The following is a 6,450-nucleotide window of genomic DNA, read 5'->3' as shown; positions in this document are numbered from 1 at the left end:
GCAGCTCTCCACAGCGATCCTCTATAGCGCCCTTTCTCCCACAGCTCAGTCCTCATTGGAAGGAAGCAAAAGTGAAAGGCTGAAGTGAAATAGAGCGGGGACGAAGGCAGTGAAGAGAGAGAACGTGGGAAGAAGAGAAAAACGCAAGGGAAAAAAAGCAGCGTCGTAAAAGAGGTGACGGAGCTGTCCTCTCAATAAGAAGGGTGCCAGCGAGCCTTGCTCTCGCTTACGGCCACACCCCCTTGAGCACGCCTGATCTCGTCTGATCTCGGAAGCTAAACAGGGATGGGCCTGGTTAGTACTTGGATGGGAGACCGCCTGGGAATACCAGGTGCTGTAAGCTTTTAAGCGCAGGAGGCGCCCTATCCCCGCTTGCTCGCTCATTCCCCTGTTCACACGTGCAGTGCGGCTTGTCCGTCTGTTTATTTGTCAGCTTTGGCGAGACACGGGTGCTTGTGTATTAGCGTGAGCGTTTTTTATTCTGATCAGGAACAGTTTTACAAGTCCGCAAAGGATCGAGGAAAGGTTTATCGCCAGCTGAAAAGAGACACAGCGCTTCGGCTGTGGAGACTTGTTCGGCTGGCGTTCGGAGAGTCGCGTTTTTCAGAATTGTTTTGAGATCGTTTTCCACAGAGCTCAGATGTCAAAGCACAGCAGCAGCTCTCCACAGCGATCCTCTATAGCGCCCTTTCTCCCGCAGCTCCGTCCTCATTGGAAGGAAGCAAGAGTGAAAGGCTGAAGTGAAATAGAGCGGGGACGAAGGCAGTGAAGAGAGAGAACGTGGGAAGAAGAGAAAAACGCAAGGGAAAAAAGCAGCGTCGTAAAAGAGGTGACGGAGCTGTCCTCTCAATAAGAAGGGTGCCAGCGAGCCTTGCTCTCGCTTACGGCCACACCCCCTTGAGCACGCCTGATCTCATCTGATTTCGTAAGCTAAACAGGGATGGGCCTGGTTAGTACTTGGATGGGAGACCGCCTGGGAATACCAGGTGCTGTAAGCTTTTAAGCGCAGGAGGCGCCCTATCCCCGCTCGCTCGCTCATTCCCCTGTTCACACGTGCAGTGCGGCTTGTCCGTCTGTTTATTTGTCAGCTTTGGCGAGACACGGGTGCTTGTGTATTAGCGTGAGCGTTTTTTATTCTGATCAGGAACAGTTTAACATGTCCGCAAAGGATCGAGGAAAGGTTTATCGCCAGCTGAAAAGAGACACAGCGCTTCGGCTGTGGAGACTTGTTCGGCTGGCGTTCGGAGAGTCGCGTTTTTCAGAATTGTATTGAGATCGTTTTCCACAGAGCTCAGATGTCAAAGCACAGCAGCAGCTCTCCACAGCGATCCTCTATAGCGCCCTTTCTCCCGCAGCTCCGTCCTCATTGGAAGGAAGCAAAAGTGAAAGGCTGAAGTGAAATAGAGCGGGGACGAAGGCAGTGAAGAGAGAGAACGTGGGAAGAAGAGAAAAACGCAAGGGAAAAAAAGCAGCGTCGTAAAAGAGGTGACGGAGCTGTCCTCTCAATAAGAAGGGTGCCAGCGAGCCTTGCTCTTGCTTACGGCCACACCCCCTTGAGCACGCCTGATCTCGTCTGATCTCTGAAGCTAAACAGGGATGGGCCTGGTTAGTACTTGGATGGGAGACCGCCTGGGAATACCAGGTGCTGTAAGCTTTTAAGCGCAGGAGGCGCCCTATCCCCGCTCGCTCGCTCATTCCCCTGTTCACACGTGCAGTGCGGCTTGTCCGTCTGTTTATTTGTCAGCTTTGGCGAGACACGGGTGCTTGTGTATTAGCGTGAGCGTTTTTTATTCTGATCAGGAACAGTTTTACAAGTCCGCAAAGGATCGAGGAAAGGTTTATCGCCAGCTGAAAAGAGACACAGCGCTTCGGCTGTGGAGACTTGTTCGGCTGGCGTTCGGAGAGTCGCGTTTTTCAGAATTGTTTTGAGATCGTTTTCCACAGAGCTCAGATGTCAAAGCACAGCAGCAGCTCTCCACAGCGATCCTCTATAGCGCCCTTTCTCCCGCAGCTCCGTCCTCATTGGAAGGAAGCAAGAGTGAAAGGCTGAAGTGAAATAGAGCGGGGACGAAGGCAGTGAAGAGAGAGAACGTGGGAAGAAGAGAAAAACGCAAGGGAAAAAAAGCAGCGTCGTAAAAGAGGTGACGGAGCTGTCCTCTCAATAAGAAGGGTGCCAGCGAGCCTTGCTCGCGCTTACGGCCACACCCCCTGATCTCATCTGATCTCGGAAGCTAAACAGGGATGGGCCTGGTTAGTACTTGGATGGGAGACCGCCTGGGAATACCAGGTGCTGTAAGCTTTTAAGCGCAGGAGACGCCCTATCCCCGCTCGCTCGCTCATTCCCCTGTTCACACGTGCAGTGCGGCTTGTCCGTCTGTTTATTTGTCAGCTTTGGCGAGACACGGGTGCTTGTGTATTAGCGTGAGCGTTTTTTATTCTGATCAGGAACAGTTTAACAAGTCCGCAAAGGATCGAGGAAAGGTTTATCGCCAGCTGAAAAGAGACACAGCGCTTCGGCTGTGGAGACTTGTTCGGCTGGCGTTCGGAGAGTCGCGTTTTTCAGAATTGTATTGAGATCGTTTTCCACAGAGCTCAGATGTCAAAGCACAGCAGCAGCTCTCCACAGCGATCCTCTATAGCGCCCTTTCTCCCGTAGCTCCGTCCTCATTGGAAGGAAGCAAGAGTGAAAGGCTGAAGTGAAATAGAGCGGGGACGAAGGCAGTGAAGAGAGAGAACGTGGAAAGAAGAGAAAAACGCAAGGGAAAAAAGCAGCGTCGTAAAAGAGGTGACGGAGCTGTCCTCTCAATAAGAAGGGTGCCAGCGAGCCTTGCTCTTGCTTACGGCCACACCCCCTTGAGCACGCCTGATCTCGTCTGATCTCGGAAGCTAAACAGGGATGGGCCTGGTTAGTACTTGGATGGGAGTCCGCCTGGGAATACCAGGTGCTGTAAGCTTTTAAGCGCAGGAGGCGCCCTATCCCCGCTCGCTGGCTCATTCCCCTGTTCACACGTGCAGTGCGGCTTGTCCGTCTGTTTATTTGTCAGCTTTGGCGAGACACGGGTGCTTGTGTATTAGCGTGAGCGTTTTTTATTCTGATCAGGAACAGTTTAACAAGTCCGCAAAGGATCGAGGAAAGGTTTATCGCCAGCTGAAAAGAGACACAGCGCTTCGGCTGTGGAGACTTGTTCGGCTGGCGTTCGGAGAGTCGCGTTTTTCAGAATTGTATTGAGATCGTTTTCCACAGAGCTCAGATGTCAAAGCACAGCAGCAGCTCTCCACAGCGATCCTCTATAGCGCCCTTTCTCCCGCAGCTCCGTCCTCATTGGAAGGAAGCAAAAGTGAAAGGCTGAAGTGAAATAGAGCGGGGACGAAGGCAGTGAAGAGAGAGAACGTGGGAAGAAGAGAAAAACGCAAGGGAAAAAAAGCAGCGTCGTAAAAGAGGTGACGGAGCTGTCCTCTCAATAAGAAGGGTGCCAGCGAGCCTTGCTCTCGCGTACGGCCACACCCCCTTGAGCACGCCTGATCTCGTCTGATCTCGGAAGCTAAACAGGGATGGGCCTGGTTAGTACTTGGATGGGAGACCGCCTGGGAATGCCAGGTGCTGTAAGCTTTTAAGCGCAGGAGGCGCCCTATCCCCGCTCGCTGGCTCATTCCCCTGTTCACACGTGCAGTGCGGCTTGTCCGTCTGTTTATTTGTCAGCTTTGGCGAGACACGGGTGCTTGTGTATTAGCGTGAGCGTTTTTTATTCTGATCAGGAACAGTTTAACAAGTCCGCAAAGGATCGACGAAAGGTTTATCGCCAGCTGAAAAGAGACACAGCGCTTCGGCTGTGGAGACTTGTTCGGCTGGCGTTCGGAGAGTCGCGTTTTTCAGAATTGTATTGAGATCGTTTTCCACAGAGCTCAGATGTCAAAGCACAGCAGCAGCTCTCCACAGCGATCCTCTATAGCGCCCTTTCTCCCGCAGCTCCGTCCTCATTGGAAGGAAGCAAGAGTGAAAGGCTGAAGTGAAATAGAGCGGGGACGAAGGCAGTGAAGAGAGAGAACGTGGGAAGAAGAGAAAAACGCAAGGGAAAAAGAGCAGCGTCGTAAAAGAGGTGACGGAGCTGTCCTCTCAATAAGAAGGGTGCCAGCGAGCCTTGGTGTCGCTTACGGCCACACCCCCTTGAGCACGCCTGATCTCGTCTGATCTCGGACGCTAAACAGGGATGGGCCTGGTTAGTACTTGGATGGGAGACCGCCTGGGAATACCAGGTGCTGTAAGCTTTTAAGCGCAGGAGGCGCCCTATCCCCGCTCGCTCGCTCATTCCCCTGTTCACACGTGCAGTGCGGCTTGTCCGTCTGTTTATTTGTCAGCTTTGGCGAGACACGGGTGCTTGTGTATTAGCGTGAGCGTTTTTTATTCTGATCAGGAACAGTTTTACAAGTCCGCAAAGGATCGAAGAAAGGTTTATCGCCAGCTGAAAAGAGACACAGCGCTTCGGCTGTGGAGACTTGTTCGGCTGGCGTTCGGAGAGTCGCGTTTTTCAGAATTGTATTGAGATCGTTTTCCACAGAGCTCAGATGTCAAAGCACAGCAGCAGCTCTCCACAGCGATCCTCTATAGCGCCCTTTCTCCCGCAGCTCCGTCCTCATTGGAAGGAAGCAAGAGTGAAAGGCTGAAGTGAAATAGAGCGGGGACGAAGGCAGTGAAGAGAGAGAACGTGGGAAGAAGAGAAAAACGCAAGGGAAAAAAAGCAGCGTCGTAAAAGAGGTGACGGAGCTGTCCTCTCAATAAGAAGGGTGCCAGCGAGCCTTGCTCTCGCTTACGGCCACACCCCCTTGAGCACGCCTGATCTCGTCTGATCTCGGAAGCTAAACAGGGATGGGCCTGGTTAGTACTTGGATGGGAGACCGCCTGGGAATACCAGGTGCTGTAAACTTTTAAGCGCAGGAGGCGCCCTATCCCCGCTCGCTCGGTCATTCCCCTGTTCACACGTGCAGTGCGGCTTGTCCGTCTGTTTATTTGTCAGCTTTGGCGAGACACGGGTGCTTGTGTATTAGCGTGAGCGTTTTTTATTCTGATCAGGAACAGTTTTACAAGTCCGCAAAGGATCGAAGAAAGGTTTATCGCCAGCTGAAAAGAGACACAGCGCTTCGGCTGTGGAGACTTGTTCGGCTGGCGTTCGGAGAGTCGCGTTTTTCAGAATTGTATTGAGATCGTTTTCCACAGAGCTCAGATGTCAAAGCACAGCAGCAGCTCTCCACAGCGATCCTCTATAGCGCCCTTTCTCCCGCAGCTCCGTTATCATTGGAAGGAAGCAAGAGTGAAAGACTGAAGTGAAATAGAGCGGGGACGAAGGCAGTGAAGAGAGAGAACGTGGGAAGAAGAGAAAAACGCAAGGGAAAAAAAGCAGCGTCGTAAAAGAGGTGACGGAGCTGTCCTCTCAATAAGAAGGGTGCCAGCGAGCCTTGCTCTCGGTTACGCCCACACCCCCTTGAGCACGCCTGATCTCGTCTGATCTCGGAAGCTAAACAGGGATGGGCCTGGTTAGTACTTGGATGGGAGACCGCCTGGGAATACCAGGTGCTGTAAGCTTTTAAGCGCAGGAGGCGCCCTATCCCCGCTCGCTCGCTCATTCCCCTGTTCACACGTGCAGTGCGGCTTGTCCGTCTGTTTATTTGTCAGCTTTGGCGAGACACGGGTGTTTGTGTATTAGCGTGAGCGTTTTTTATTCTGATCATGAACAGTTTAACAAGTCCGCAAAGGATCGAGGAAAGGTTTATCGCCAGCTGAAAAGAGACACAGCGCTTCGGCTGTGGAGACTTGTTCGGCTGGCGTTCGGAGAGTCGCGTTTTTCAGAATTGTATTGAGATCGTTTTCCACAGAGCTCAGATGTCAAAGCACAGCAGCAGCTCTCCACAGCGATCCTCTATAGCGCCCTTTCTCCCGCAGCTCCGTCCTCATTGGAAGGAAGCAAGAGTGAAAGGCTGAAGTGAAATAGAGCGGGGACGAAGGCAGTGAAGAGAGAGAACGTGGGAAGAAGAGAAAAACGCAAGGGAAAAAAAGCAGCGTCGTAAAAGAGGTGACGGAGCTGTCCTCTCAATAAGAAGGGTGCCAGCGAGCCTTGCTCTCGCTTACGGCCACACCACCTTGAGGACGCCTGATCTCGTCTGATCTCGGAAGCTAAACAGGGATGGGCCTGGTTAGTACTTGGATGGGAGACCGCCTGGGAATACCAGGTGCTGTAAGCTTTTAAGCGCAGGAGGCGGCCTATCCCCGCTCGCTCGCTCATTCCCCTGTTCACACGTGCAGTGCGGCTTGTCCGTCTGTTTATTTGTCAGCTTTGGTGAGACACGGGTGCTTGTGTATTAGCGTGAGCGTTTTTTATTCTGATCAGGAACAGTTTTACAAGTCCGCAAAGGATCGAGGAAAGGTTTATCGCCAGCTGAAAAGAGACACAGCGCTTC

The 6,450-nt window shown here is 52.5% G+C and overlaps 5 non-coding genes and 5 pseudogenes across 5 annotated transcripts; all 10 read left to right on the top strand.

Moving 5' to 3' along the window:
- The first annotated feature begins 224 nt into the window (after positions 1-224).
- LOC148670275 (5S ribosomal RNA) lies at positions 225-343 on the top strand. The gene has a single exon (XR_015937799.1). It is a non-coding gene; the product is annotated as a 5S ribosomal RNA (ribosomal RNA).
- Positions 344-879: 536 nt separating this feature from the next.
- On the top strand, positions 880-998 carry LOC148670274 (5S ribosomal RNA; annotated as a pseudogene).
- A 537-nt stretch (positions 999-1,535) lies between these two features.
- On the top strand, positions 1,536-1,654 carry LOC148670273 (5S ribosomal RNA). The gene has a single exon (XR_015938362.1). It is a non-coding gene; the product is annotated as a 5S ribosomal RNA (ribosomal RNA).
- Positions 1,655-2,191: 537 nt separating this feature from the next.
- Positions 2,192-2,299, top strand: LOC148670272 (5S ribosomal RNA; annotated as a pseudogene).
- A 536-nt stretch (positions 2,300-2,835) lies between these two features.
- On the top strand, positions 2,836-2,954 carry LOC148670271 (5S ribosomal RNA). Its single transcript, XR_015938424.1, has one exon. It is a non-coding gene; the product is annotated as a 5S ribosomal RNA (ribosomal RNA).
- A 537-nt stretch (positions 2,955-3,491) lies between these two features.
- LOC148670270 (5S ribosomal RNA) lies at positions 3,492-3,610 on the top strand (annotated as a pseudogene).
- Positions 3,611-4,147: 537 nt separating this feature from the next.
- Positions 4,148-4,266, top strand: LOC148670269 (5S ribosomal RNA). Its single transcript, XR_015938598.1, has one exon. It is a non-coding gene; the product is annotated as a 5S ribosomal RNA (ribosomal RNA).
- Positions 4,267-4,803: 537 nt separating this feature from the next.
- Positions 4,804-4,922, top strand: LOC148670268 (5S ribosomal RNA; annotated as a pseudogene).
- Positions 4,923-5,459: 537 nt separating this feature from the next.
- On the top strand, positions 5,460-5,578 carry LOC148670267 (5S ribosomal RNA; annotated as a pseudogene).
- Positions 5,579-6,115: 537 nt separating this feature from the next.
- On the top strand, positions 6,116-6,234 carry LOC148670266 (5S ribosomal RNA). Its single transcript, XR_015937221.1, has one exon. It is a non-coding gene; the product is annotated as a 5S ribosomal RNA (ribosomal RNA).
- Positions 6,235-6,450: the final 216 nt, after the last annotated feature.

Source organism: Lepisosteus platostomus, chromosome 5 (assembly GCF_059453375.1).
Source record: "Lepisosteus platostomus isolate fLepPlt1 chromosome 5, fLepPlt1.hap1, whole genome shotgun sequence".
Classification (NCBI taxonomy): Eukaryota; Metazoa; Chordata; class Actinopteri; order Semionotiformes; family Lepisosteidae; genus Lepisosteus; species Lepisosteus platostomus.
This window is presented reverse-complemented; position numbering and strand designations above follow the sequence as displayed.